Genomic DNA, 18,921 nt, shown 5'->3' with positions numbered 1-18,921 from the left:
ATAGAAGTCTTGTGTGGAATATGTCACCTACCCTTCTGCTTCCTGATTCTGAAAGGCTTAAAATGTTACCTGATCATTTCTGGTATATTCAAAGGAAATGTGTTTGCGATCTTCCTTGTATCAGTTTTAGGCATTGATTTTGTATTTTATGAAAGCTGAAGAAGACAAGAATTGCTGAGCAGAAAGGTATTTGGGATATCACTCTACTATATCTTTAGCCTGTATGGGACATTGATCTTTTTCTCACTGATGATTCTTTCCATATGAAGCAAAACAAAGGATATTCATGGCATTTGCAGAATATTGCTTGAACAGTAAAATCCAAACTGGATACTTTAAGTAAGCCTGAAGAAATAAGGATACAAACTTTCAAATATAGCTTCATAAATTTATAACATAGAGGATATCAACAATGTTGACCTCTGGATCTCAATTTTATGCTTTGCTTAACATTTACAGTGCACTGACACTTAATCTATAATGTAATTTATTATTTGTTTCTTTATAGAATAAAAATCCCTTATATTTTGTAGGCTGCATTGCTGGATGAAGTGTGAAAGAATAGGTGATTTCTGATAATTTTGGAAAATCACACCAGTCATTAAGTGAATAAACAGGAACTAAATGAGTGGCTAAACTTGAAAACCCAGTTTAAAAATTTAGTGGATGCCGTATTTATTGCTCTTGGATTTTTAAAAATACCTGAATTAAGTACTGAAATCCAGGGTTTCTATGTGAGAAATGCAATCCTGTACTTAAACTAATTATGGGAATTTGTTATAGGCAAATGTTGTTACTAAGTATATAATTTTAAAGTCATTGCAGTATATAATTACAATATAGTTAGTACATCCAGTTTCTAAAAGTACAAGCTCTAGATATGAGATTGACATTAAGTAATTATGCAGGAAGTTCGTGTACTATCTATATTAATTAGTGGCATTTGCTTGCATAAAATATGATGTAGTTTCACTAAATTTTAATTTCAGTATAAAAGTATAATATGTATACCTGAATTGTCATCATTATTATTGTTCATAATAGTTTTTTTGAACTTTGGTTCTAAACCACGCTATAGTGGTCTTCACTGTGTCATAGTTATAGTGCTCAGCCCTTCCAGCAGTTTTCTTTCCTCTCCGGTGTAATCATTTTAGTCTCATTCTAGTGCCTGGTCCAGTCTCAGCCTGTTAAGGCTTTGACTGTGTAAGATCTTTGAGACTATTTATATCTCCTTTATGTGTTTTAATGAATCTCACTTCTTTTCTGCCATGAGAAACAGTGAAGCTTCTTCTGCTCATTCCTGGGGAATGAAGCCTTAGGCAAAGTCCAGACTAAGGCGTCTTTCCTGACAGTGCAAAGAGCAGTTGCTTCACTGCAGTCATCCTGTGCCACCAGTGCCAGCTCCAATACTCCTCTACCCCTGGATATATTCGGCATTGCTCAGCGTTAAGTGTATGGCCTTGCTTTGAACCTAGCTCCGTGCCATTTGTTGCACGCTTTGCTTACAGATCCCTAAGTCAAATGGAAATTTCAGACAAAAATATGGCGGCAAGAACGCAACCAACCCAGAGCATTCTCCAGGTATGATATAAAGATGCTGTGCTGGTTGTGCTAGAGAGATCAGCAGAAAATGCATCATTTCAGCAAACCTGCTGCATCATTCCAAGCCCTGCAACATCGTTTTGGTCTAATGTGGAACAAATCCATAGACTTTTGTCCCAAAACTCAGTGGACCTTTGCCTGAAAGTTTCATATGTCCAGAAATCTCAGAAGAATGTGCTGCACCAACTGTAACAAACGGAAGGAGGAGAAGGGAGTAAAGTCTCCTCACCTTACTCCTGCCTTTTCCTTCCCCACTGAGAGTGTGGCAGATGCTTCCCTACAAGCAACGATATTTGCTATGTGAACTGCTGTTTCTCCTTTGTTCAATTGCAGCCTATGTTTCTGTGTAACCATACGCCAGAATCTTAGCTGTCATCTGACAAATACTAAGCTTAATGATTTTGTGGTTAAATACAAGGTTCAAGATGAGAGGTGAATGTAATCCAGCTCATGTCAACATCCTTAGGCAATCTCAAGGGGGAGTACAGGGGGAGGGGGAATGATTTCATATGGTATTAACTACTAAGATCAGTGATGGTAACTGAAATGGTAGTATGGATAACGGTCACTTTGTTCCTCATTTTAAGCAAAATATCAATGGTCTGAATTATGCAGGGGCAAGTTTTGACACGGGGGGAAGGACTGCTGGTCCTTCTGCAAAGGTCATCCTGCAAAGGATGGTGGGATGCTGGTCATCCTGCAAAGGATGGTGGGACTGAAGATGAATGAGTTCAGTCTGCCTTTCTCCTTTTATTTTTAAAACCATGTCTGTTTCTGTGTAGTACACAGGGCCTGATGTAGTACGAATCAAGTCAATGAAATGATTCCCACTGGTTTCAATGGGTTTTGAACTGATGCCTGAAAGAGAGAAGGAGTGCATAACCTCTCCAGAAGCAATAGTCTCGTCTGCTTTCATAGTGCTAAAATTCCTAATTAGCTAGCCCCTTTTTGAGAGAAAAAAAGGGAGAAAAAAAAGAACACCGTCCCTTTTTTGTCTTTCACGTACACTATCAATAACTTAGTGTGCTTTTGTTCAAAAATCTGCAATTTCATAAAAATTTTGGGGCAAAAAGCAACACACTAACATAAAAATCAATGACATAAGGACACCATGCTGACTGTCATTGACAAGCCCATGGAAAGGGCAGGATTCCAGCTTCCTGCTGCATCAGTCCAAGCTCTGGCTCATCATTTAGACCTAGTGTATAACAAATGACATGGAGCTTTGTCCTTATTTGCTGCCACTTGCAGTGAAAATACCTGTTGAATTATATACACTGGTAAACAGGAAGACACCTAACTATTGTAACTTGGTGGCTGGCCTGTGGCTTAGTTTGCTTTCTCATAAGAACAGCATTAGTATTTATTGGCTATGCACATCATTATCTGCAAATAATAAGCAGTAACTTATGGACAGAGGCTAAGAAATCTTTTCTTTTGAACTGGGAGTCATTTTACCTAGCTGACTTGTGTAACTGTACAATTCCATCTGTATCAATCTTTTCCACCTTTCCTCTTATTCCTGTCATTGTATAGAAAATTAACTCATAGTGGTTTGTCCTGTTTAAAGTTTAAACCCCACAGTACAGTTTTTCAATCAGTTAACACTGTTGGACCCTGACTTTCATGACCAGATAATACAAAATGCTTTGGGATATTGATCAGCAAGGTCCTATATAGATATAAGTAATGTGCTTCATGCACTGTGCCTTTGAAGTTCTTTTTTGTTTGCATTTAAGAATTCCTTTCTAATTGCAAGTAAAAATTAGGATCCTGCCTTCAGCCCTTCCTTACCAGAGTTTCTCTCAAAGCATGTAATTAGCTGTAGATGAAACTGCAGCTACTTACATGTTTAAGCACCTGCTTGTTCCTGGAAAACATATACTCACATATCTAAATTACCATGATTGTGCATACTCTCTGCAGGTTTGGATCTCTGACCCAAAAGTGATTTGGTCCACTCCTGTGTCAGCAAAAGCAGTAGGGGATGCCTATTCACTGCATTTTTCATAGTAGGAAAGGGCTGGTATGGCACTTTCTTGTAACTATGAGAGTTCTCATTTTTATGACATAGCATTACTTTAAAAATATACAAATATTAAGTAATGCTTTGTATATTTTTAAAGCACGGAGGAGAGGAGGTTTTCCAAGCATGTCTATGGACTTACTGTAGAAGCAAGGAATCTAAGACAGAGGAGAAAATCTGTGCTAAGGCTGCAAATATTGCTTTTTCTCAAGGGGGGAAAAAAAAGGCAGCTAGATTCATTCCTTCTTTCAAAGGGCAGCAATGGAAAAAAACAGGTCTTTCCCAAGAGCATTAGGAACGGTGGGCAGTGAGGAAATGGCAGACTAGTAGCTGCTGCTCAGGGATTCTCAGATGTAGAGATCCAGGTGTTATTAAAATAAAATGAACTGCTGGCAGAGCTGCAAAATCACTAGCTAATAAGAATGGATTCAGCATTGCCTGGGGGGCTGACAGCAGCTCAAAGGAGAGCCTCTCCAACACACTACATTTATCTTACATAGAGGCTGGATTTTTTGATTCACTGTGGTTGAATCTTGATGCTCTCTGTTTCCATTATCACTTACCCTACTAACACAGCCCATTGATTTTACTGCCACCTCTGTTCTCTCTCGTCCCCCCGCATTTGTTTTCCAGGTAACTGCCGGTGTTGCAGCCCCTGACGCCCCAGAGCTGCCGGGCAGCCTCAGCCTGTGTTTCCCTGGAGCAGCGCTTCTCGCTTGCCACAGCAAGGTGGTCCCAACACTGCTACAGCCAAGCGCTTTCCAATCCAAACCTCTCAGGGGGACTGCACTGTCCAGCATTGTCCAGCTGCCACCGGGCTCCGGCTGGCCGGCCTACCATGCTGTTCATTGCTGTTTCCGATACACACACTGCTAAAAATTGTCCTGTGTCACAGACTGCCCAAAATCTATGTGAAATGTGGTTCTTTCATATGGTCTCTCCCTAATATGAACTATACACCTTCCATGTTACATATACATTGCATATCTTCAGAGCATACACGTACACTGTACATACATCTCTCAGATACTTATTCACAAAAGCAAACCCAGGTGAAGTCAGCAGTGCCTGGGTGATCACTTCCATATTTGTTCTTTAACCGGAGTAATCTCTAAATTACAAATATATATATAGACCTCTCTCTGCCTGGCATGTGTTTACACACTTATAATATGCTTATATTACATACATATTACATGTATATATTACATACATATAAACAGATAGTATTGTCACATATATGAATAAAACAGTGGATTTATATGGTGTTAAATTAAACTGCATTATTAAAAAGGCACCTGTTGAATGATGATAACTCACAGTATCTTGAATCTGTAAGAGAGTAAATAAAAAAGGCTCTTTCTCAAGTAGAAAATAGCAACCTGTCTCTGTAACAGGAACACCCTCACAGTGCAACCTCTATATCTCAGTGAAACTGCAGATTCAGGGTTACCATTGACCACCTGCTTCCATCCCCAGACTGAGAACAGAAAGATTGCATTGCAGCACCAGGCAAAGCCTGTGCTGACTTTTCCCAGTTCCACAGACTAAAGTAAAATAATTTTTTCTCTTGTTACAGTCCAGGCAGGTTGCTTGTAAGTATGCACAGAGGAAAGGACATATTTAAACTTATGATCACTGTACCTAAGTCAGCAATCTTACATAAGAAGCAGCTTTGTATTAAGCATCTTCATCTTTCCCCCCTCCTTTGGCTTTAGGCTTTTCCTGAAGGATCCTGAGCTTCTGGTTAACTCTAACTTCACTTAAAAACCTGGAATATGTTAAGGTCCTGAAAAATCTTGAAGAAAAGGCTCAATACCAGGAAGTAAGTGAACCTAAAGAAAGCCAATGATCTACCAGCCTCTGCTGACCAGTCTTCATTATTTTCCCCCAAACTTTAAATTAACCCAAGTGGTTAAGCCTGCATTTCTGGATAGAATTAGTCTCAGCTGAAAGCAATGAGGATTTTTCCATTCACTTTAGAGACTGCTGGATCAGACTCTGCTCAGTTTGTTCCTCAACCAAACATTAATGAAGTCAATAAAGTACCTTTTATACACTTTAATGGGCTTATAGTCATTCCAGTAGTTCCTTATTAAAGCAAATAATTACTTATTTCCTTAGACTTCTTCCAACCAGTGTGGCTTGGCCCCTTTTTCTAAACTGCTGCCCTTCCCAGCGTGTTCAAATTAGCCTACTCATAGAGGATACCAGCACTGAGACACAGACTCAAATACACATGGAGACTCAGCTGTTCTCTAAACCTGTGAGCTGGTCCTCTCAGAGTGCATGTGAAGAAAGACAATGGAGAAAGCTTGCTTTTTTTCATAGCTACAGAAAAGACACCAGCCCCTAAGGCTATCGCTGCACGGCGTTCAGGAAGCATGAGTGCAGGCAGTCCCTTCAGTGTGGTGAGGGTGAGTATCATTGCCAGCAAAGCTGCAGTGTCACTGGCTTCGACGTAGGCTGAACAAGGCCATTTGAGATGCTGGATGTTTGCTTAAGAAGCTTGTCTATGTAGACACCATAAATTCATTGTTAATAATACTGATCTAGCTAAATTACAGCTAGTCTGATATGCTTTTGTGAGCTGCTACAATACTCCTATCACAAGCTAGGCACAGATGTAAGCTCTGAATCTGTATGCTTTGGGACTCTGATTCACAGGGCATTGAAGTCAATCAAGAGATTCCCGTTGTAGGCACCTTCCGATGCTTAGCTTGCAGCTCGTCAGCCTACTTAAAGGTTTATGTCCCATAAAGCACTTAATTGTTACAAGTAAAGTTAAAGGAGTTATTTTTTCACTCTAAGGTCTGCTGTGGCAAAACACCCTAACAATCTCTAAATATAGATAAAATAGTGATTACTAAAATAACCCTAAGATGGTGGTGCCGTATGAGGTAAAGAACTAGTACCAGTTCCAAACTAATATCTAAATACCCGATAAAATTTTATGAGTTGTGGCAGTTTTGCTATTACAGCCATCATGAGGGCTCCTCTTCAATATAAAATAGATTTCAATAATGTTGCACAGCAAAAGGTCTTATAAACACTTAACAGAGGATGCTGGATTCTCTGAGGAAAAAATGTATTTTTTTTCCTTTTTTTTTTTTTTTTTGTTAAAGCAGCAAACTGAATTTGGCTTTCATATTACAGCCAGAGGCTGCACTGCTTTCTCTTGACTTCTCTGGGTGAGACAGAGAGCTCGGTATGTCCGCTAGCAGCAACAGTTTGTTCCCTTGATGAGGAATTATGCACCACAATTGGTGTATATTATATCACTAGAGTATGTGCATAAAAATAAGCATTCCTTAGAAATATGAGGTTTTCTGATGCTCAGCATTCCATAAATTATTTCAGGGTAAAATCCCCATTATGCGTTTCCTGCTCTGATTGGTTTGTTTGTTTGCTTTTTTGACTTGTTGTTGGCTATATTTTAAAACAAAGCATTAATAAATATGACCACTGGTTTCCAATAGAAAGATTTTCATCCAAGGGACATGTTATCGATGGTTATTCTCATTCGCAGCCCTTGCACTCTGCATGGCTCTCTGCAGCTGACTGCACTGACGTCATCTCTAGCACTATCGACACATTCTTTTGTGCGGTGTGAATGAAAAAGTAAATTGATCCCAGTGGGGACTGTGCTCACAATGAACAGAAAAAAAGCTGCCACTCTGCCAGCTATAGATGGCATTAGATGTCTGTTAATACAGTACTCGCCTTAACACCCAAATTTGACAGGGAAATAGTTCAGAGGCTGCTTTTAAGCCCCTCTCAGACTATGCTGTTTTTTGGGGGGCTAAACTTCACGCATGCAAATTAATAACGATTTAGATGATTAAAGATGTAAACAAGAGCACTTTGTATCTAGGAGCTAAAAGGAATTTTAGAAAGCATAAATATTATTATTCCAAATTAATGGATAAGGGAAACATAAGCTCTTCAGGGTCATGGAACAAAAGCGGAGAACAAAAGGGAATAAGAAACAGTGATCAAATTTCTGACCTGTAAAAAATATCAGTGTTGGCCTGTAAAGTCATTTATGATAAATAAATTATGTCCATCAAGTATAGGCATGTTAGGTATCCTGAATTCTAGTTCTGAAATCTAAGCATTTGTTACAGGACTATTTCTATTGTGTGAAAAGCAGAGGTTAGAATTTGACACTGATTGAAGTTTTGTTTTAGTTTTATTTTATTTATTTTTAGTCAGGTGTTTACATCAAAGAGAAGAAAGAGGATTTATTTTGTAAGCTTTTTCCACATTTTATACACTTATATACAGCACGTATTTGCCACCCCCTCCACCACTATCAGCTGTTATATTTATAATCTCTAACATTTTTATCCTTTCAAAATCCCTGTGAGAAAAGGCAGCGCCTTCCCTCATTTAGTAGTGGTGTGTAGGTGTGGGTGTGCTGGTATGTGCAGGGGAAGGATCAGAGGAGCAAAGAGTGGCTTAACTCAAGTTCCCTACGAAACCTGTGGGAGAGCAGGGAATGAAATGTAAACCTGAGCTAGCACCCCAAAGAGAAGTGTTCTGCCTCCTCTCCCATCACACTTCTGCAATTTATTGACTATATTTGTATCCTGTACATGCCAAAGGGGACTTTTTTTGTACTGTAATACAATGTTACTAACAGTTACATGAAATCAGGCGCATATCTGATAAGGTTCGATTGCTTGTTTCTCAGGCCATTTCCTGTTTCTCACTAGTTTTCTTATCCTTTCTGCAGCTTCCAGTAGCATGTGAATGCTGTGAATGACTTCTCCTGGCAGAGCTCGTGCATCTTGCCATAGGGTAGATCTAATAACACCTTTTCTTTTCTCTGCAATACTTCTCTGCATATTTCATAAAATATGAAAGCTGATGACCTATACAAAATTTCTGGAGTACTAACGTCGCCTTTTCAGCCATGGCATCCGTATTCTTGAATCAGAGGAGTAGCATATCACCATACTAACTTGCAATTATAGCCAGATTAATTTAGCAGAAAGCTAACTCGTTGAGCAGAAAGGCGTCACAGATTTTGCCACAACATAACTCCCTGTAAAAGTACATAATTTGTCCAGGTCTCATTCTACAGGGAGGATTGCTGGGAAAAGACTTTGCACTCGTTTTCCAAACAGATTACCCTGCGCAGAAAGGTATACTGTGGATAAAGCCAGCTAAATTCCCATAGGCTGACTTACTTATGAATGGAACCTCTCATTCCCCTTCTATAAAGGAAGGATAATTAGCTAAATAATTCAGATAGGCTTTGGCTAACTTGATTTTCTCAGGTGTGCATTCAATTTTATCGTGGGTCAGTTGCCCATGAGGCTACACCGTTTGTATCTGATTCTGTACGTAACAATTTCCTCATTCCAAAGAGAGAAAAAAAAATCCATTTCAGTATTAGTTGAGAAAAAATGGTGGCTGTATATCAAAAGTAAAAGATAACTATGGGGTAGCAGCTATGAGCTTTAAAGTTACCCGTTCAAGATGCTAATGCTCTTTCCGACCATAGAACTTGACTCAGTGGAGCTTGTGAAACACTTTGATTTCAGTGTAATGTGCTTGAAAGTATGTTCATCTTCGAGATCACAGACTCCAGAGAAGTAGGGAAGGGTCATTCTTATGATCCTATTTTAGTATTTGAAAAGGTCTAAAAAGAAGTTGATGACATAGGCAGATTATTATCACCTTCATTTTGCTACTAATTTTTTTTAAAATATATATCGGAGGGATGGGAGTGTTCCTTTGCTCTGTATAGATTCTACCACGAAAAGACCTAGTCAAAATAGGGACTTCTGAGGGCTATGGGCATAAACATCATAGATAAATAATATAATCCTAAAATCCCAATAATATTTTATTTTTTAATTACACAAGTCACTATAAATCTTTCTCAGTTCAAAGTTAACAATAATTCTCAACTGTTTTTTCTCAACCTAAATGAGATGTCTAAACTTTATTGAATCAAAACAGTTAAAGAGATGTAAAAATGTCTTCATAATGCATTCATTCCTTTTGATGGAAAAAAAAGGGGGGGACTCATTCTGTTTCCCATGAAATAGAAAATCTGGTGTCTGCCCTGCTTTACTCCCATGAGAACAGAAAAACAGATGTACAAAAAGGACCGATGTTATATAACAGAAAAGCTTAACCAGCACTAGACTGTTAAACTGTTCAGTAACTACTCTCATCTTAACCATTTTATGTCATATGCCAGATATACGAGCCTGAAATTCATGAATTTAAGTAGCTTTGAATAGGGCATTTCAGAATGCTGAAGCACAATATGGCAGTGATATGTGTCTGTGTCAATTATTTGATGTTGGGAAACAGTACTGGGATAGTATTTGAGCTACTATGTGCTGATGCAGAAAGGTATTATTTTGTCCTGGAACCTAGATATTTGGGAAGATTGCCAGGATGTCTTTATTGATTAATGCCAAAGAACACAGAAAAAACACTAAGGTCATGGAGACTCAACTAATTTAATTTTGTCATAGAAATAAAGGGGTAAATTCTGTAAGGGCACTGCCCTCTGACTAACTCCACTGGATAAATAATGCATAAGCAGGCTGTTAAGTAACTATAGTGCAGCTAAATCTGAGCATGTGCTTATCCCCAATTTTGAGAGAGAAAAAAAATAGAAACATGGATTTAGGTGTATTTTTTTCCCTCTCCCATCACTAAAATTAATGTTGCCTTGGCAGTGAGAGGGAAGGAGGTAGATTAGGATTTCAGGGACTAGGATTTCAGAAATATGGAAAGGTGCTTGATACTTTTGGAGCGGGGGAATTGTCTGCCTAAGTAGAGCTCCATTCCTCTACCTTCTTGCAGCTCTGCAATTTGTACCTGCGGAAGGTGGTGTCCCCACTCTGTTCTCATGGGCTAGTTGTTCTTCAGTACTGGCCAGGCCAGAGCAGAAGTGATTCTTGGGGTCTGGAGAGCTTCACACGAGCAGAAGAGAGGTCTTTCTGGGTGAGAGGGAAGAAATTGTTAAATCCTCTGCTGGTCACAAGCACAATATTGACTGATCTGACAAATGAGATTCACCCTTTATCCAGTGAACAGGCATGGCGTAAGCAGTGTAGATTCCCTCCTTTGACCTTGACATTAAATTGTGGAAGACTATTGTACCTCTACACCTAATTAACTTTCCTGTCTCCTGATGAGTTGAGAAGGCCGCCAATGAGCACCAATGGTGGTTTGGTTGTTTTGTTTTTTTTTTTTTTTTTTTTTTTTGTGAATAGCCTGGGAACATTAACTCAGTAAGTAAAGTCTGGTGCTGTTCATCAGCAAGCCACCACTTGCTAAAAGCCCCATTTTTCCCTTCCTGATCTGAGGACTATTCAAAATAGCTGTAACGTGAAATGCCTTGTTACTTATTGAGAGTGACATGAGCTACCCTCTTTTGCTGGCTTTGGCTGTAAGGTGCCCCTGGAAGAAACACCTGCAGTAAAACTCTGCAGCTTCCACAGCAACTCTGTCTCCCTCCTTAGAAACTGATTTCTAGTTGTTAAAGCAACCGTTCTTCTCTTAAGATTGCACTTTCTTCCACCTTGACTCAGAGATGAATAGTCTCTCATAGAGCCGAAAGACAGATGAACAGTATTTTTTTTCTTAAATATCTCTGGTCACTTTATCTCTCAGCTCCTCGAGATGAAGCTAGTTTGAGTCTGCAAACTGTTTCCTGTAAAGCAAGAGGTAGGTTAGGTCACTGCCTGAGCTCTGTCATGAAAACTGAAGCTGAGCCAACAAGCAACCTTCACAGCGTTCCCGTCCTAGCAGAGTAAAACATGTCAGCGGAGGAGTTTAACAGATTTGTTGTCACGAATATCATTTTGAAACAGAAGGCAAGCTTGTCTCATAGTGCAATTCAGGAGTCCCACAATTAATGCTACTACTCAGCCAGCACGGATGCTTTATCCTTGCATACCGCAGCATTTGAATGCGAGGCTGCTACAAGGGGCATTCGGCTAAAAGAACAGCTTGCCTGGCTTTGGGTAGGGCTGTTTATATGGTGCCGGCAGCACACAGACTGTTTACACTGATGTGGCCGTGACCTATGGAAAAGGTCAGAGACCTGTACCAGGAGTCTGCTCTCTCCAGGTACCACTCGGCAGCTCCTGCCTACCTTCTCTCCAGCATACCTCTTTATATGCTTTCGTTATGTCTTCTTCTATAACAGCAGCAGGCTTCTCTCTTTTTGCATTAATTTTACTCCCTGCAGTCACCAGTTCTGCTCTGCTGGCTATACTTCCCGAGGCCTATGTTACTTTCTTTTTCCTGCTACCTAGGGCTTTCCTATATAGTTAGAAATTACAGTGAAAGTATTGGCTCTGGTCATGTTGGCTGCTAATTCCTTCCTTTTTTCAAAATAAGATATTAAAATAATGGGTTTTATAAAACTAATAATTACCGGTGAGAAGTGAACCCACAAGGCAATTTACTACATAAAGAAGTTTTTAATTTAATTGAGTTGGTACGTTACATATCTAAGTCATATAATTCCAGTACCACAGAAAGCAGTGATGGATGTTAGAAAAGCTTAAGCAGGGCTTTGGAAGAAGTCAGAAGGATGGGAATCAAACTCAGGACAGTGGCAAAAGTCAGGGAAGCCCGTGGGCCTGTGGTGGCAGCAAAAGATGGAGAAGGGAATTAAATGGTACAGCAGTATGAAGGAACAAACAAAAGGTATTTACCTAGAGGCTGGAAAAAAGAAAGTACAGCAAGTGAAGGAGGAAATGTGGGCAGGGAGGGAACCTGCTGTATCTTACAGTGTCCGGCTGGTGACCTTGCTATGGGCACAGGTCTGGAAGAGACAATCAGGTCACTGGTTTCCTACCCAACGTATGGCAGTTGTACTGTGGAACTATCTTCTCATTGCTCTTCCATAGTGAAAAGTAGGTATAAATGGCCGCATCCCCTGTGAAACTGGTCCTAGTGATCCATCTTCCCAGAATCCTTTTCATCACGTGATCAATTACATTCCATCCCGTGGGCCTATAACAATACTCATCATTCTCATTGTTCTTGCAAAAGAGGTGCTCTGTATAGTGAAACTAATTACAACTGTGCCATAAAAAAGACAGCGTGAGAGAAGCATATAAAAGTAATGCTCAAAGAATCACAGCTAGTAACGGCAACAAATATATGCAAAATGAAAGAATTATTTGAAAGCTCTTATTCCCTTTAAAAGGAGTCAATCAAACCTAGAGCACTAATAATCTATATATTAGAAGAATGCCATTTTTGTTTTTCATATATATGTTCTTTTCCTAATACCTCTTGATTATTAAGGAGCCAAATTCTGAAGTCCTTAACTCAGGTTTTTATTCACTCCTCAGTCAGAAAAAATTCAATCAAGAACCTCAGTCAAGGCCTGCCCCCAGCATGCCAGATGAACTGTGTCATGTTTCACTGCTATCAGATTAAAATAAAAAGTTATCACTGTAAAATGTAGTGAGGTAAAGGGCTTTTTATGCCAAATGATTTAATAATACTTTGTGCTCATATTGTGCCCCTCAAGGAAGGATATCAAAATGCTTTACAAATGCTAGTGAATGCATTTTAAGAACAAATCTGTGATGAATTAAATTAATGTTTATTGAAGCTTTCCTGATAAAAAGGCACTGTCAGACTACATGGACAAAACAAGAGTCTGTTAAGCCAAGGAAACCAAGGCCCTTAGGCATTTCTACATGTCCCGCAGATCTGTTTCAGTGTGGGCACACGCTTAAAGGCTCAGATCTCCTAACCGAGTTTTTCTCAGCCTTGATGGGGAAGCTATTTTATCTTAGACCAGTCTCATATGCAGAATTTTCTCTGTCCCTCATATGCTTTCAAGGCTCACATTCAGCCGGGAGTATTGCTAATTTTGTTTTTTAACGATCAGATAGGAAGTGGCCTTGGTTTTCAGATTCCTTCCTCAGTGCACAGAACCTCACAGGACCTTCAAGCTTAAACGCTAGGGTGTCCAGCATTATTATCAAGCTGAATGAGTTCTTGGCACTGACATACAGAGAACAAAAACCATTTTTAGCAATGGAAGCTGAACAGCCACTTAGGCTGGGGTAACATTTGCCTCTTTTTCAGAACTACCAATATGCTTTTACTGTATTTCAACAAGTTAATTTCAAGCAAAAATAATACAGAAGGAATCGTGGAATAGGCAGTGAGCTATTTCTACCATGACTTGTTGATTCCTTCTTATTATTTTTATTGTTTTTTAAGCAAAAGATAAAAATATCTGAGTCAGGAGCCTTGTGCCTGCAGTGGAAATGTTCAAAATGTAATCATAAAATTCTATTACACTGTCATTGCCTTTTCAGACCTTCTAGTCACAGGCGCTTTCTTACCTTCAGAGATCAGAGATCACAGCCTGCTGCAACCACAGATTCACAATGAATGAAAGAACATATTAGTATTTGTTGAAGGCTAAAGCCAGAGCTCTGCCTTATTATACATTACAGCAAGGTGCTTAAGGCGCACAGCTGTAATAGCAGTAAGAAACCATCAGAGATGTGGCATCAGCTCTGAGTGATACAGCGATACCAGACACTACATTTGAGATGGAAAAGATCTACTATTTCAGAGAATCTGTATCCGTGCTATGGTGATATAATATATCTTTCTGCCCAGTCTTTTGCAGTGTCAACTTTCATTCAGGTGTTTGTTAGTCTCTTCGACTCCCACTCAGTTGTTCTCATGGATTCATCTGATCTCCAGTCTCCGCAAGGACTCCCATCCTGCTCTGATAGATCCCTTATGTACAAGAGCCTTTCCTGAGAGTGGCCTCTTCACAGATGTCTCACAAACAATGCTGGCTTTTGTTTGATCGTCAAAGTACAGTGTAATGTATTGCGCAACATTTCATCTGATATCGCCCACTCATCCGTCTCTTCCATGGCCTCCGGTCACTACTTGCCTGTGACTCCTTTGTGCTCTTTTCTTTTTCGGTCCTAACTTTTTTTCACCTCCAGGAATTCTGGTGTTAATTTTGTCGCATGTCTTCCTCTCCCTCCCTCCTGCCCTTTACTGAATATCTTGCAGCAGTCTGTCTTTCCTACTTACCCCAGGCTCTGACATGCTCACAACTTTGTTTCTTCTGTTATCTGTTCCTGAACATCTCCAAGGAAAATATATTTAGTCTGTCTTTGTTCTGTGTCTCTTGCCACAAAGCAGTTTAACTTCTCGCTCACTGAGTACCAAATCCACAACCAATGGCATCCATTTGTCTCTACATGTTTATTAAATCAGCTGCAGTCAAAATCATGTTAATGTATGAATATATTATATAAATAACTGTGCAGAAGGGCAAAGGTGATTTGCTGACTGTTAAAGACAATATTTTGTTGAGTAATGAGATGTAAATGATATAATTCACAATAAATCTACTTTCGCGTTAAATAAAGATCATCCCTTGTCAAATGAAAAGATCTTTAGAAGCAAAATCTAAAGTCATAGCCCTCATTTTCTTGATGCTGCTGCTACAGTTTGGTTACAAAATTACTGCCATATTTTTCATGCATTGCTGTTTTTTATAGCAATAGCAGTCATTTAACATAAAAAATAATATTTTAAATTCCCTGCAACGGTTGAAAGTATTTTACCGTCAGGTAGGAACTGATATAAATTTCTATTCTGTCTGTTTCCTGAAAGGAACCTTCCAGTCCCAGAGTGACCCCTTTGGTAGCTATTCTCAGTACTGGTGAGTCATTCATTAGAGCTTTTGAGTCATAGATGGTATCAGTTTCATATAGGCATCAGAATCACAACTGTACTTGCTATGTAAGAAATGAAAGTAGCAGTGGGAGATAAATTACTTCAGTAAAACTTCCCTATTTTCATGCTTTTCCACATCCTAGTTTCATATCTTTTGAGGCCTGTGGACATTCATTACTGAAATGCGTTGTGTCACCTGCAAACTTTATTTTGATCAACTTGATAGGAAAAAATCAAATTTATTGGGCTTTGTTATGCTGTAGCTGGAACAGATGTCTCTAGGCAAAAGGTATTTTAGAATAACATTGAATGAGACTTTACTCCTTTCAGAGATTATAGTGAATAGTCAAAGGGATAGGAGCAATTCACTTTTTGATAGAACTAGTCCTAGGACAAAGTTCATATCACTCTGCCAGAGTCACGAAAGAGGTTAAGGTAAATCTGCTTGATAGAAGAATTTTAATGAATGAAGAGATGGCATTTGTATTCATTTCGCTATTCATTTATTGATTTACCTGCAAGTTTCATCCCATTCTATTTTTGTTTATAGTGAAAGGAATAGAAAATTTTCAGTATAAGGGAAATAAACTGTAAAAATCCTTCTCTGGAGACAAATTTTGCCATTCATTAATGTCAGCCTCATTTCACATCCAGTGTATTCCACCTTTAATAATGTTACCATTTGCTTTTTTAGGATGAAAAATTCTTTTCTCCCTCTCTCCCCTCCTGGTTCATCTAAGTAACAGAATAATATCGCCACTGAATGAGGACTCTTCTACATGTCTTTTTAGAGACATGTGTATACCTTCAGTATACACAAATAAAGATTCTGTTTTTAAAAGGTATAGTTTTAATTTTAAAAAGATTAGCTGTTGAGGGGGATAAAAAGGGATCAAAGTACATGATTTCTGCAGAACTGCGTTAATTGAACATAACAACGGCTGATGGACAGGTGCTGCTATGGTTTCTGGTACGCTGTCATACTTGGCTGCTCCCACTCCACTGGGGTTGCAGGTGGTTGTGGTTTCAAAGGGGCTATGGGAACAGGACTGAAATAAAGTGTTATTTTAGTGGGTAGCGCTCTCGATAGCCTGCTCACAGCAAGATACTTGTTATTGTATCCAGGTTTCAGCTACGCTTGGAATTTTCCACAGAATATTTTCTCCAGGAAAGTGATGTTTCTATAAAATCAACATATTCTAGAAAATGTTGGGTATATATCAAATTTTTGTACTGGGGAAAATTGAAATGAAATATTCTATCTATCTATGCTAACTTGTTCAAGGTAAATGAGAATTCTTGAACAGTCCAAATTTGTTCAACAAAACACTAAACTAGATATTTGTGTTATAGCACATTCCTAGTGGAAGTAAATGATCTGACCCACAGCTTTTCTGATGAGCAGGGAATTATGTTTTCCAGAAGTTTCTGCAACAGCTTTCACTCCAGCTAAGATAAATGGTACATAGGATTTGCATATCTCCTGCTGCACTGGCTTCCAGAATTACAGTGAAATGCAGTTTAATGTTGGAATTACTTCTGAAAGATTTTTGGATTACTTCAACAGAACAAAACTTGGGGCAAAGTTTAATAATTTCTTTTAATCAGAAATGTCAAAATGAAATATTCCTGTACATTCAAATGTGATTATTCTTAGTATATACGTGTGTGTGTGTGTGTGTGTACACACACACATATAACTACACATATAATTTTCTCTTTACAGAAATGCTGAAGTGTAAATAACTTTTCACCATTTACAGGGTGGAAAAATGTTGAAATCTCAGGATGGGATTGGTGAGATGGAAATTCTATATTTTTTCAGCCATATCAAAATGTTTCTGGATTTCTGAATAACAATTTCTTGACTTGTTATTTCAGACACTGCTTTTGTGATATTATCAATATTGGCACAAGTAGGTGATGCATAAAAAATGATTAAAACACTTAATATGATGTTTATTTAGTTGATAAGATTTTGGGGGCAGTAATTTATATCTTCAGTTTGGTATCTTCTTGCCATGATTTGTTAGCTCAAAGCAAATCCCATATAGCTGGGAACTTGAGAACCCTATTTTTTCTCAGGATCTCCTTAGCTCATCAAACACCTCTGCAGTAGTTTATGAAACTTGAGTGATTTTAAATGTATTTATACGGCTATTACATTTATGGCAGCAACGTTCCTATTTTTCAGAGTAAAAAAAAAAAAAATCCTAGGTCTGTGAAGAATATATTGAGAACTAGTTACTACTGAATATTTGTCTTTGCAGGTTTCCCCTCCAGATGCTGCTTTTAATTATAAAGAAGCAGCACTGCTTAGTAAATAAAGCAGCTATTCTAAAATATCTCCATCTTTGACTTATACACTGCTTTCAGGGGTAGCTGCTTTGCTGAGGTTTGAACGAAGATAAATACTGTAAAGTGATCTTTCTTACTCGTTCCTTAAAATAATTTTTCCCCAGCATAAAGCTTTGTATTTTCAAAAAACATAAGCAACCTCTCCTAGTTAAATCAGAACTGGGATAATGCATTGACTGGATCAAGGTTAGTTTGAAGGGAAACAAAGGTTTAAATGGTCACTTGATACACGCTATACTTTGAAAAAGCGGTGTGTCCTTGAAAATAAGGAGCAGTAGCTTGCTTGTATGCCAGGTTTACTCTCTTTATGGACTTCAGTATGAGCTACACTCAGCCATGCGTGAGCAAAGCTGAATGGAGCTGTTCAGAGGAGATTTAACTCAGCTAATTGAAAACTGGAAACTGAAGAAAAAGCTGGATTTGCACAACAGGGGACAAGTTCTACCTTGACCAGCTCACATATAACCCTTTTGAGGTTAAACAGCTACTGATTCAAACCATGTCTCATTGAAATTGATGCAGAACTCTCTCTTACAGGGAACTATTGACCTTTATTCCAAAAATGTATATTTTAGCCATTATCCAAAAAAAAAAAAAAAAAAAAAACTGTGGTGAATGAGGGCTTTTCCAGATTACAAAGGTCCTGAATCAGATTCCAAATGAAAATTTCTGCATGTCTAATGTTGGCTTCAGTTTTCTGTCCTATGTGCAGAGAGCATCAAGAAGGTTGATCTTGTTTCCCCTCCAAGAAAGAATTCTAATTAATTACCTAGAGTTTTAAAATATGACACTACTGTATAAACACTTATTCAGCTTATCCTGATGTTAAAAGCAACAGCTAATGTCACTAACAGGTGGTAGGTGAGGTGAAGGAAAGAAAATGTAACACTGGTGCTAGGCAGACCTACCTTTCTCAGCTGCGGTGAGAACCACCAGATTAGGCATTATTCTATGAATAGTCCTAAATAAGTGAAGGTATGGAGGTATTTTGTGAGAGACGAAAGAGGCAGGAAGAAGATTTTAGTTCTAGCTTTTCTGAAACACACACAGACACAGACACAGACACACACACACACACACACACACAGAGTGCGTCAATCCACCAATTCAGTTACAAAAAAAGAGCTCTCAAAACCCTTCTGCAAATGTGCCTGTTTCCTGCCAATTTGTTAATACTAAGCAGTCCTGTAACCCACCCATCTGGCTTAACTTGA

At 38.7% G+C, this 18,921-nt stretch overlaps 1 long non-coding RNA gene across 2 annotated transcripts in view; it reads right to left on the bottom strand.

The window, feature by feature from the left end:
* Nucleotides 1-18,921, bottom strand: part of LOC138066550 (uncharacterized) — a 123,644-nt gene that overhangs the window by 57,153 nt on the left and 47,570 nt on the right. For both annotated transcript variants that reach the window (XR_011139862.1, XR_011139863.1), the window contains one exon: nucleotides 10,478-10,599. This is a non-coding gene — a long non-coding RNA (uncharacterized lncRNA). The remainder of the gene's footprint in view (nucleotides 1-10,477; nucleotides 10,600-18,921) is intronic.

Source organism: Struthio camelus, chromosome 3 (genome assembly GCF_040807025.1).
Source record: "Struthio camelus isolate bStrCam1 chromosome 3, bStrCam1.hap1, whole genome shotgun sequence".
Lineage (NCBI taxonomy): Eukaryota > Metazoa > Chordata > Aves > Struthioniformes > Struthionidae > Struthio > Struthio camelus.
The sequence above is the reverse complement of the archived record's forward strand: the minus strand, read 5'-3'. Positions and strand labels throughout refer to the sequence as shown.